The sequence below is a fragment of the Callorhinus ursinus genome, unplaced genomic scaffold (genome assembly GCF_003265705.2).
Source record: "Callorhinus ursinus isolate GAN/ISIS: 27379988/994484 unplaced genomic scaffold, GSC_fseal_2.0 scaffold38, whole genome shotgun sequence".
In the NCBI taxonomy this organism is placed as follows: Eukaryota; Metazoa; Chordata; class Mammalia; order Carnivora; family Otariidae; genus Callorhinus; species Callorhinus ursinus.
In genome coordinates, this window is record NW_027397100.1 from 10,797,724 (window position 1) to 10,811,114 (window position 13,391).

General features: G+C 40.7%; 1 long non-coding RNA gene across 1 annotated transcript in view; it reads right to left on the bottom strand.

The window, feature by feature from the left end:
• Positions 1-3,030: 3,030 nt before the first annotated feature.
• Positions 3,031-13,391, bottom strand: part of LOC141370564 (uncharacterized) — a 43,830-nt gene continuing 33,469 nt past the window's right edge. The window contains exon 2 of the long non-coding RNA XR_012374713.1: positions 3,031-3,170. This is a non-coding gene — a long non-coding RNA (uncharacterized lncRNA). The remainder of the gene's footprint in view (positions 3,171-13,391) is intronic.

A 13,391-nucleotide genomic window follows, 5' to 3' on the forward strand; every position in this document is an offset into this window, starting at 1 on the left:
ATCCCGCGGGTCTGCTTCTCCCCCTGCCCCCTGCCCCCTACTCATGCTCTCTCTCTCAAATAAATTAAATCTTAAAAAAAAAAAAGAATTCGCTATTTCTCATTTCCTCATTTCTGGATACTCTACTACATATGCATATATTCTTAAGCAATATGTAATGGTGGTTTGCATATTTGAGCTTTGTATAAATAATACTGAAGTGCATGTATGCTTCTGTAACTTACTTTTTTCACCTAACATATTAATAAGATTGATCCATATTATTATATGCAGGTCCATTTATTTCCCCTGCTTTATAATGCCATCTTATGAATATACCGCAATTTATTTATCCATTCTTCTGTTAAGGGTTTTTTTTCCCCCCAGTTTTTTTGCTATTACAAAGTGCTGGTATGACTTTCTTGTATGTGTTTTCTTGTACATACGTGGGAGAGTTTTTGTAGGTGCAAACATGGGAGTAGAATTGCTGAGTCATAGGTATATTCATCTTCAACTTTACTAAAAATTGCCAAAATGTTTTGCAAGATGTTTGGGCCAATTTACATTCCCAACAGTGCACGAGATTTCCCTCACTCCAAATCCTTGCCAACCCTTGGCATTGTCAGATAGTTGGGTATAAAATGGCACTTCATTTTGGTTTCGCTGTGCTTTATCTGGTTCCTAGTGAGTCTGCACATATTTTTGCTTTGCCTTTTTTTCTCCCTTGAGGGCTTGAAGACTGCCTTGGGATGGAGGGTAATAAAGTAGATGATTGAACCAATTTAGAATTGAGTGCTGTCAGTCTGATCTATGCAGGTAGGGCCTGCATCCCTGGGGTTAAAGTGATCCTCACCACCATCCACAGACGGGTCTTTCCCACCAAGCTAAGATCTGTCATAGACAGAGATGACTACAGCAACAGCTACTTCCCAAGCATCCTCCTTACACACCAGTGCCCCAAAAATCAAATAGCAGAGACAATGATTATTGTTATAGCTAATACTTATAGTGGGCCAGGAACAGTGTTAAGCTCTTTACATAAATAATCTCATTTTATCCATATGCCAGTCTTTTGAGGTGGGTTTCATTAACATCACCATTTTCCTAATAAACTGAGGCTCTGAGAGGGTAAGTGACTTACCTAAGGCCACACAGCAAAAACTATAATTTGAACCCGTGTTTCTCTGATGCCAAAGTTTGTGAATTTAACTACACATAGTGTCTCAAAAGTTTTGGGGGATCACTCTCCATCATTTTTGAGCACACACCTCCAACACTCCTGGATATTTATGTTATACATAATATAAAACATGCCCAAAATTCATACTGTGTGCTAGGCCTTTATCATTTTCTCTGGGGAGGATAGCACCAGGCTCATTGTCTCCATGTTGCAGATGAGATAACTCAAGCCCAGAGAGGCTAAGTAACTTGCCCAAGGTCACACACCATGCAAGTGCAGAGGAGGGATTTGAACTCAAAAAAAAGGGGTGTGGATTTGGGTACAGGGAATGTAAAGAGAGTATTGGGGGTGGGGAAGCTGGTGAGTGGGGACAGCTTGAGGGGCATCTCCCTTCCCCTTCTAAACTCAGGCATGGGATGAGGAAGAGAAAAGACAGGTTGCAGTTGGAGCCAGAGCCTAGGCTATCGGGCCTGGGTGGGCGAGGGGCAGAAAATCACAGAGCAGAGTGGGCATAGGGCCAGCAGCTGAACTTTGCCTGAGAGCTAAAGAACGAAGGGCCTGCTGAGTAGAGGGAAGTGAAGGGAGCCAGTGGTAGCATTTCCCGCTGCAGAGAGCACATGCCAGGGGAAGATAAGGGAGACAGGAAGCTAAGCAGGGGCCAGCACCGGTGCAGCCCCAGTGGGTGAGGAGAGGCTGGGCTGAGCCAGGGACTGGCGGTGTGCCCAGACGGACTTCAGAAGACCAGACCTCTCCCTCCCCTGTTAGTTACTGGAGACAGGCAGTTTAACCAACCAGACCCAACTCAGATAACAATGGAGTGTGGTCCCTTCAGAGATCACTTCCTGCTTAGGATGTGGACTAGTAACATGCACTGAGAACTTACAAATGTGCCAGGCTCTGTATTAAGCAGAATCCACGTGTTTTATTCTCACTAGTGCCCTGTGGAAAGTACAAAGAAACAGCCATTATTCGCATTTTTTAGATGAGGGTACAGAAGCGGAGAACAGTGAACTGACCTGTTCACCCAAAACATGGCTTTCTTAACTATTAAACCATCCTATAAGGATAAATGAGGTGATTCATGCCAAGTGCCAGAACAGAGTGTGTATTCAGTAGGTGGAAGAGATAAGAACGGGGCTTGGCTTTGGGGGGCAGCAAACAGAAGTGACCCCTGCAGCAGGAAGAATGACAGTTGACATTAAGTATAATCCTGAAGGGGAGGCAAGGAATAGATAAGAATCTTACTCAAAATTTTCCCCTGTAGACACTGACACAGCCCAATTTAGGGAAGATGAAAAGAAGCCCGTAACGTCAGAGTGATTCTAGCTCTTGCCTCCCCAGCAAGTGGTGGGAGCCTGGTATTCCTGGCTCAGCTCCTGCCGAACTTCCCAGCCTTATCTTTCCATGTACTCCAGTCTCAGCCAAATCTGCTCCTCCTGATTTCCTGAACACAGAACACACAAATATTATCTTTTCACTTTCCTTATCTTCTTTTTAGATAAACAGAAGTTCCTAATTTTAAGATGGTCAACTTTATAAATCTTTTCCATTGGTTCATGCTTTTTGTGCCTAGTTTAAGAAATCCTTCCCTATCCTGGGATCATGAAGACGTTCTCCAATTAATCTCCAAAAGTTTTATAGTTTTGTCTTTTGCCTTTAGGTGTATGGTGTGAAGTACAGGTCAAGATTAGTTCCTTTTACGTGGATATCCAGTTTTCCCAGCACTACTTATTAGAATTCTGCCCTTCCTCACTGATCTGCAGTGATATGTCTGACTTACAGTAAATGTGTTTATTCTATTTTCAATAGCCTATTTTTCTCTCCCTGCACCAATGCCATGTTATCCTAATTGGTATAATTTTTTTTAAAGATTTTATTTATTTATTCATGAGAAACAGAGGGAGAGAGAGAGAGAGAGAGAGAGAGAGAGAGAGAAGCAGAGGGAGAAGCAGGCTCCCAAGGAGCAGGGAGCCCGATGCGGGACTCGATCCCAGGACCCTGGGATCATGACCTGAGCCGAAGGCAGACGCTTAACCATCTGAGCCACCCAGGCGCCCTAATTGGTATAGTTTTATAATAATACATCTTTATAGCTTGCAAATCAAGTCTTCCCACTTTGTTCCTCAAGAGTGTCTTGGCTATGTTTATATGTTGAACTTCTATACATAAATTTTAGAATCCCTTTATCAGATTGATAGGATTTTGTTTGGTATTGCATTAGATGTATTAATGGTTTGGGGGAGAATTGACATCTTCACAATACTGAATCATCCAATGCATGATATCATATATCTCTTCATTTATTTATGTCTTCTTTGGTACCTCTCAGAGTTTTATAAGTTTATCTCTAGACATCTTGCCCACCCTTTGATAGATTCCCCCCCCCCGGGCCTTTCATATATTTTTTAAAGATTTTATTTATTTCTTATGTCAGAGAGAGAGCACAAGCAGGGGGAGTGGCAGGCAGAGGGAGAGGGAGAAGCAGTCTCCCCACTGAGCAAGGAACCCCTATGTGGGGCTCGATCCCAAGACCCTGGGATTATGACCTGAGCCAAAGGCAGACACTTAACCGACTGAGCCACCCAGACGTTCTTGGGCCTTTCATATTTTAAAATGTTATTGAAAATAGTGTTTAAAAGAAATGCCATGTTCTAACAGCTTATTGCTGTATAAGAATATGATAATTTTATTACATTGATTCTGTATCTAGAAACCTTAATAAACTTTTATTTGTTCCAATAATTGTAGATTCTTTTCAATTTTATATATGCATAGTCATATCATTAGTAGATAGTGACTTTTATTTCTTCCTTTCTAATTTTTATAGTTTCTTTTTTTGGGGAGGAGGGGCAGAGGAAGAGGGAGAGAGAATCCTAAGCAGGCTCCATGCCCAGCACAGTGCCCAATGTGGGGCTCGATCTCACAACCCTGAGATCATGACTTGAGCTGAAATCAAGAGTCAGATGCTTAACCGACTGAAGCACCCAGGTGCCCCTATGGTTTCTTTTTCTTAACTTATTGTTCTGGCTACAACCTCTAGTACAGTGTGAATAGAAATGATTTTTTAAAAAGTATTCTTATAATTTTCCTGATTTAAAAAGGAAGGTTTTCACCTTTTTACCATTAAACATGATGTTTGCTGTATTTTTTAATAGATACCCGTTATTAGATTAAGTTTCCTTTTATTCCTAGTTTACTGAGTTTTTATCATAAATGTTTTGAGTTTTTCAAATCCTTTATCATATTATCTAATGAAATGATCATACAAGTTTCCATCTTTAACTTGTTAATGTGGCAAATGCATTAATTTTCTAGTGTCAAACTAACCTTGTATTACTGAGATGAAACAACTTCTTTATGAGGTATTATCCTTTTTATGTATATTTTATTCTTCGGTTATTTTTCTCCAGACTTCTCCAAATTCTCCCCACTCCTTCAAAGCCCTGCTGTGACACTACCTCCTTCTGAAAAGCCTTCTGAGATGCTAGAAATGAACTCTTAGTCTTTTTACAAAACCAATAGAACTTTGCCTCCTGCTGTAGCTCCATCGTCACCTTCAATACCTTGTCTTCTTTCCTGGGCTATAAATCCTAGGGAGCATCTTGGTGTTCTCAGTCCACTCCTTCCTTCCAGGACCCAGAGCAGATGTGGTATGGAGTGTGATACGGGATGAAGATACGGGCTCAGGTAGAGCTGCCTGGATTTACATCTCAGCTCTGCCACTGGCTAGCCGTTAGATTTAGGGGATGCCTTTTGGCCTCTCTGAGATCATCAGTAAAATAGGAAGAATAATAGTACCTGCCTCACAGAATTGTTGTGAGCAGGAAATGAGCTGGTATAAGAGAATTACTTAGTACAGCTCTGGGCACATATTATTTCTGTTAGCTCACTCTGTAGTCATTGCCACTACTTTTATGCTTCGGCTCCTCTGAGCTGCTCACAGGTTATTTCCAAAAGCTTCTGGAGCCATCTTCCCTTCTTCCTTTATTTCCTCTAACATGGTTCACCTGCTACGTCATTCTTTTACTCAGTGGGCATTTATTGAGCACTTACTGTGTGCTAGGACCTGAAACAGATAAGATCCCCACTTAGGAAGAAGACAATCAAGTGGGGGACAGAAACATATAAACAAACAGTGATGATACAGTAGGTTAAGTACAAAGATAGAGAACTAGGGAGGTGGAGACTGGAGCTGAGAAGTATGTGCGTCATCTAAGTTATGAGAGTAGAGTCCTCTGATACAGCCTGGGGGTCAGAGAAGACTTCTCAAAGGAGGTGATACCTAAGCTGGTCCTGCAGAACAAGTGAGTGGTAAGAGTGGGGATAGGGCAGAAGGTGTGGGGAAAAAATGTTTCAGATAGAGGGAGAAGAAGGTGCAAAGAATATAATATGAAAGGAGAAATAAGGGGCACCTGGGTGACTCAGTTGGTTGGGCTGCTACCTTTGGTTCGGGTCATGGTCCCAGGGTCTTGGAATCGAGCCCCACATCGGGGCTCCTTGTTTGGTAGGGAGCTTGCTTCTTCCTCTCCCTCTGCTGTGCTCTCCCTCTCTCTCTCTCTGTCAAATGGATAAATAAAATCTTAAAGAAAGAAAGAGAGAAAGAAAGAAAGAAAGAAAGAAAGAAAGAAAGAAAGAAAGAAAGAAAGGAGAAATAATATAATAGGCTTGAGACATTGGTAGTACTTAAGGATGGCCAAAACGGACCAAGTGTTGGGGAGGCAGACGTGATGTGAAGAGGGAGGCAGGAGTCTGATGAAGAGTCTTTCCTGCTATATTAAGGAATTGAGACTTTAGGTGATTCTTACCTCCTTCTTTGGCCCCCCAACACCTATTAGAGTAGATGCCACCCTACTCTAGGAAGCCTTTTTGTTGTTGTTGTTAAGATTTTATTTATTTATTTATTTGAGAGAGAGAGAGTTAGTGAGAGAGAGCGGGAGCGGGGGGTTGGGGAGAGGGAGAAGCAGGCTTCCCGCCGAGCAGGGATCCCGATGTGGGACTTGATCCCAGGACCCTGGGATCATGACCTGAGCCGAAGGCAGATGCTTAGCGACTGAGCCACCCAGGTGCCCCTCCAGGAAGCCTTCCCTACTTCATACCCACAAGTCTGAGTTGGATATTCCTGCTGTTCTACTATAGCCCTCTCTTTTCGCTCTTCATAGCCCTTAATTATTTCCATGATAATTGTCTGTTTAAGCATCTGTCCTCCACACCAAAAGTTGTAGGAGGGCAGGGAATGTGTTTTAATATTTCTGCATCACCCGGCTAGCAGAGTACTTGGCACATAGTAAGTGATCAATAGATGTTTATTGGGTGAATGAACAAATAAATAGGACATCCAGGGAAGGAAAGAAAATTGTGACTCACAAAATTCCTGGCACATAATTGGCCCTTAGAAAATTATCTAATCTTTTTTGGGGTGCCTGGGTGGCTCAATCAATTAAGGGCTTGACTCTTGATTTTGCCTTGGGTCATGATATCAGGGTCCTGAGATCCAGCCTCACATCAGCTCCTGGCTCAGCAGGAAGTCTTTTTGAGATTCTCTCCCTCTGCCCCTCCCCCCACCCTCTCCCTCTCTCCCTCCCTCAAATCAATCAATCGATCAATCAATCAATCTTTTAAATAAATAAATAAATCTTCTTAAAAAAGGAAATTATCTTTTGTGCTTCAGATTTCTCATCTGGAAAATGGGGATAAAATAGAAATTATCTCGAAGGGGTATCATGGCTCTGTGAATTGCTTAATCGCAGATCTTATATTTAGTGTCAAGGATAATTCTCAGTATGTTAAAAACATCATTCTCATACAAATAGGCAGTGAGCATGGGTCAAAGTTTCCTTTAGCTCATTAATAAAGGGACTAGCAGGATGACAAAGCCAGTTCAAAATAGAATATAAAAACTGAATTTTTTATAGTCAATGAAAAAGAAAAACATTGGAAAAAATGAGATTGCTAAATTATATACAAAATGGATTAATGTCTTAAAGGGTAATAAAACCATAACCTTTGGGATGTCTTCACTACAGACGGAAAACGAAATCATCACAGTTTATCATTTTACGGAATTGTAAGATGTCTGGGCCCTAACCAGTTGTGTAAATAATGATAAACTTCTCTTTAAGAAGCAGATGACTCTTAAGTAGACTTGCCAGTCAATGCTTTATTATGACATTAAAAGGTCACACAGGGGCGGCTGGCTGGCTCAGTGAGTAGAGCATGCAACTCTTGATTTCCTCCGGGTTGTGAGTTTGAGCCCCACATTGGGTGTAGAGATTACTTAAAAATAAAATCTTAAACAAAAAAAGAAAGGTCACACAGTCATCTTTTTATTTTAGTAACATGTTTCAGATAGTTTTTCTTAACACTAATACGTTTAATTTAATAGGTACTAACTGTTGTTAGTAAGGTTCTCAATAAATGTTTGCTGAAAGAATTTTCATTTGATTAGACTTTTTCCTTCTTTCCAGCAGCAGAATTTGGGGCCCTACGGGGCAGGTTGGCTGAGGGGGGAACCCTTGCAGGTTACCTATGCTCTTCCCTCCCTCAACCCAGATAACCCTGTTATCTGGTTAATTCCGTATCACCAAATAGGCAGAGGGGAGTGTCTGCTTTGGACATCAGCAGAGGAGGCACACCCCACCCCCATAAGGACATATATTCTTTGAAAGAACTGGATGTTTCTGAAAGGCAGTGAAGTAGACACCATGGAAAAAATCAGAAATGTGTTGAACCACTATCCATTTATTTTTTCCATTTTTTTAGTTTAAGAAATTGTGATAAAATACATATCACATAGGATCTACTATTTAACCATTTTAATGTACAGTTCAGTGGTGTTAAGTACAGTCACATAGTGCAACCATTACCACCATCCATTTGCAGGACTCTTCATCTTGAAGAACTGAAACTCTGTACCTGTTAAACAATAACTCATTTCCCTCATCCCAAGCCCCTGGCAACGACCCTTCTACTTTCTGTCTCTACGCATTTGACTACTCTAGGTGCCTCATATAGGTGGTATCATGCAATATTTGTTCTTTTGTGGCTGGCTTATTTAACTTAGCATAAAGTCCTCAAGGTTCATCCATGTTGTAGCATGTGTGAGAACTTCCTTCCTTTTAAAGGGTGAATAATATTCCATTGTATGTGTATCACATGTTGTTTATCCATTTGTGGATCAGAGGATACTTGCATCATTTCCACCTTTTGCTATTGCCTCCATTAATTTTATAGTATAGGATTATTTTTGTTTTAAATTGCACATAAGGGATGGACACCATTTTCAAGGCTTGAGCTCTCAAAGATTTTAATCTGGCCCCGGACCTGGGACTGACCAGATTATGAGACCATCTCTGGTCACTTCTTGATTCTATACTTTTGCCTAAATACACCCAGGATGGCTAGATTTCTCTAGACATATTGCCATAGGTCCAAGTTCACTTGGAACATGAGCATTATAAAACACATTCTGGGGCTCTGACTAAGGAGCATTGTTCTAAATGCATGGACGTGCTGGACACAGTGGAAATTCAAACATTTCTACAAAGCAACAGATGGAAACTTTCCCAGAGATAAACTAGTTATTTCTTGGCAGTCCCAAAATATGTAGCATACAAACTCTGCTCTGGGATTTGGTTGAATCCACTTGAACCACATGGCCCCCAGATGCTAGAAAGGGAATTCCCAGATACTTCCTTGCTAAAAGTAGCCAAGAGAACCAGCTCAAAAGAGAACTAAAGTGCCTTGACTTCCAGCTTCAGGGAATTGAACTTTTTATTCTGACTGTCCAGCAAAAAGAAAGAGAATGTTGAATGTAGACTCATATGCAGCTAAAGCCAGAGGACATTGCAGAAGTCAATCAAATCTGTACTTTTTAAATTCTGTATTGGCCTTTTATCTATACATTTGTCATTAATTTCATCATAGACTGCCACCAAATCTTGGCTCTACCTCTCATTCAATTTTTAAAACCTGTGCTTCTATTTCTTTTAAATCTGTAAAATGATGATAATAATACTGTCTCAGAAGGTTGTGGTGAGGATTAGTGGTGTTGATACATGTAAAGTACTAAGGACAGTGCCTGGAACATAGTAAATTGCTATATAAATACTTGCTATTATCAATATATTTTGGCCATTTTCTTATTAGCATTATTATGGTTATTATTCAGATAGAATATAGTCAAATTTAATTTAGAGTGTTGTCCTATAGTTTTATTTGGCTTTATGATTGTTCCTGGGGGAAAATTCTGCAGTTGATATGTGCGGAATTCTGTTTTCCAATTTTTTTTTGCAGTAACTCTGCATGAATCTGTTAATATTTTCCTTGTGTTGAGAGGCAGTCTCATTCTCTCACTATCCAGATATGGAAACTGAATCCCCACAGGGGAAAACAACTTACCCAAGATCACACAGAAATGATGGCTAAACCAGTAATAGAACCAAGGGCTTCTGACCACTAGTCCAAAGTTCATTCTGCTTGGCACAGAGACCAAGAACATTCACCTTGGGGACTGATACAATCTGAGCATCCTCAAACTCTATTCACCCACAAGAAGACTTGACACTCTATGATTCCAGGCATTCTCCAACAGATATCTTTCCTTTTTATCAAAATTGCAAGCACTTCAAAGGAAAGGACTGTGGCCTGACTACTTTGGAATTTTCATTGTATGCCATGCACTGTCCATCAAACTCTTGAAGGCAGAAATTATTGCCTATAACACCTTGGATTAATAAGGGCAGATGTTCTGATACTATATATAGAATGCCTGAAAGACTCCCAAAAAAACTGCTAGAACTGATAAACAAATTCAGTAAAGTCACAGGATACAAAATCAATCTACAGAAATCTGGTGCATTTCTATACGTCAATAATGAAGCAGGAGAAAGAGAAATTAAGAAAACAATCCCATTTATAACTGTACCAAAAATAACAAAATACCTAGGAATAAACCTAATCAAAGAGGTGAAAGGCCTGTATTCTAAAAACTATAAAACATTGATGAAAGAAATTGAAAAGGACACAAAGAAATGGAAAGACATTTCATGCTCATGGATTGGAACAAATATTGCTAAAATGTCTATACTACCCAAAGCAATCTACACATTAATGCAATCCCTATCAAAATACCAAAGGCATTTTTCACAGAGCTAGAACAATTATAAAATTTGTATGGAACCAGAAAACACCCCAAATAGCCAAAGCAATCTTGGAAAAGAAAAGCAAAGCTGGAGGCATCACAATTCCAGACTTCAAGTTGTATTACAGAGCTGTAGTAATCAAAACAGTATGGTACTGGCACAAAACAGACATGTAGACCAATGGAACAGAATGGAAAACCGAGAAATGAACCCACAACTATATGGTCACTTAATCTTCGACAAAGTAGGAGACAATATCCAATGGGAAAAAGAACATCTCCTCAACAAATGGTGTTGGGAAAACTGGACAGCAACATGCAAAAGAATGAAACTGGACCACTTTCTTACACCACACACAAAAATAAATTCAAAATGGATTACAGGCAGTAACTTTTTTTTTTTTTTTGAGTAGACTCTATGCCCAATGCGGGGCTTGAACTCATGACTCCAAGAACAAGAATCACATGCTTTACCAACTGAGCCAGCCAGATGCCCCAGGCAGTGACTTCTTTGACATTAGCCATAGCAACTTCTTTCTAGATGTCTCCTGAGACAAGGAAAACAAAAGCAAAAATAAAATATTGGGACTACATCCAAATAAAAAGCTTCTACATGAGGGCGCTTGGGTGGCTCAGTTGGTTAAGCGTCTGCTTTCGACTCAGGTGGTGATTTCAGGGTCCTGGGATCAAGCCCCATATAGGGCTCCCTGCTCAGCGGAGAGTCTGCTTCTCCCTTTCCCTCTGCCCCCTGCCCCTGCTGGTGTGCTCTCTTTCTCTCTCTCTCTCTCTCTCAAATAAATAAAATCTTTTTTAAAAAAGCTTCTGCATGATATACATATATATGATATTACATATACATATGATATTACTCAGCCATAACAAAGAATGAAATCTTGCCATTTGCGACAACATGGATGGAGCTAGAGAGTATTAGGCTAAGCAAAATAAGGCAGAGAAAGACAAATACCATATGTTTTCACTCATATGTAGAATTTAGAAACAAAACAAATGAGCAAAGGGGAAAAAAAAGAGAGGCAAACCAAGAAACAGACTCTTAACTATAGAGAAAAAAACAGGTTACCAGAGAGGAGGTGGGTGCAGGGATGGGTGAAATAGGTAATGAGGATTAAGGAGCGTACTCGTGATGAGCACTGGGTGTTGTATAGAACTGTTGTGTCACTATATTGTTACACCTGAAATTAATAGAACATTGTATGTTAACTAATTGGAATTTAAATAGAAGCTTAAAAAGGAAGAAACGTGGGAAAAAATAGGGGCAGATGCTCAATAAATGGAACTAATAAATACACCCCTCCTTGTTTTTAAAGAGAAATAGGGGGCAGGGAAGAAAATATTTATTAAGAAATTAATATGTGCCAGTCATTGTGCTGAGAAATTTCACTTTTTCCATTTAATCTCCAGAAATCTTTTTTTTAGATTTTATTTATTTATTTGAGAGAGAGAATGAGATAGATAGATAGAGAGAGAGAGCATGAGAGGGGGGAGGGTCCGAGGGAGAAGCAGACTCATTGCTGAGCAGGGAGCCCGATGCGGGACTTGATCCCAGGACTCCAGGATCATGACCTGAGCCGAAGGCAGTCGCTTAACCAACTGAGCCACCCAGGCGCCCTCCCCAGAAATCTTTTATGGCACTGTCAATTCCATTTTCTTTAAAGATTTTATTTATTTATTTGACAGAGAGAGAGACAGCGAGAGAGGGAACACAAGCAGGGGGAGTGGGAGAGGGAGAAGCAGGCTTCCCGCGGAGCAGGGAGCCCGATGCGGGGCTCCATCCCAGGACCCTGGGATCATGACCTGAGCTGAAGGCAGAAGCTTAACGACTGAAGCCACCCAGGCGCCCCGGTCAATTCCATTTTTTGATCAGGAAATTAAGGTTCAGACACGTTAGGCAACTCACTCTGAATCTCTTCACAAGTAAATGTTCAAGTTTGACACTTCTCTGGTGGACTACAACCTTACAGGGTAAGAGGTAGAGTCGGGAGGCAAGAGTCCTAGTGCTTTCAAGAGACTAAAAAAAGTTTTTTCTCATGAGGGAACCATGAAATCAACCACATAAATTGTGAAAATATAAATCATGGTTGTATTTTTCTGTGACAGTGTAGAAAATGCACATTTTAATCAAGCTAGAAAAAGAAAGAAAAATTATAAGTAGTTCAATCTTGCTCACTAAAAAAGAGAACTAGCATTACCGAATCCAGCAACCTGTCCCCCCTCCCTCCAGAAACATTTTATCCACACTAGAATTTTGAATGAAAGACAAAAAGATCAGCTACAGGATGTATATAGGGAAGGATGATGAGGCCTGGGTAACTTTTATAGCACAGAAAAGACCAGACCTTAAAAATGTTTAGTACCTGCATTAGGCTGGAAAATGGCCCCTAAAGATAATTAGGTCCTAATCCCCGGAATTTGTACATGTTACACTATTTGGAAAGGGGATCTTTGCAAATGTGATTGAGTTAAGGATCTTGAGATTGGGGGGGGTGTTATCTTGTATTACTCAGGTGGAACCTAAATGCAACCACAAGTGTCCTTTTAAGAGACAAGCGGAGGGAGTAGTGAAACACCCACAGAGGAGGAGGCAGAGATTGGAGAGATCTGGCCCCAGGCTAAAGAATACAGCAACTTTCTCTTCTCCCGGAGAAGCTGGAGAGGCAAGAAGCATATTTTCCTCTTGAGGCTCCAGAGGAATTTTGGTCCAGTGAAACTGATTTCAGACTTCTGGCCTCCAGAACTGAGAGAGAATCAATTTCTGTTGCTTTAAGCCACCAAGTTTGTGGTAATGTGTTACAGTAGTCACAGGAAACGAATGCAGTACCCCTGTGTTATCTAAGTCTCCTGCTGTCCTCTGTCTTTAATGCTTATACGGTCGTTGAACAAAATAATGTATTTAAAGAGTTCAATACAGTTTTAGTACACAGTAAGTGCTCAACAAATGCTGTTACTAGAACATTAGTTATAGTATCTGTAGTAGCCACCGTTTTTCAGGCACGTTCCTTGCCGCCTCAGGGACTGTATGTCCCAAGATCCTCTTTGCCTGGGTTCCACCTCCCATTATATTCTGGGACTTGT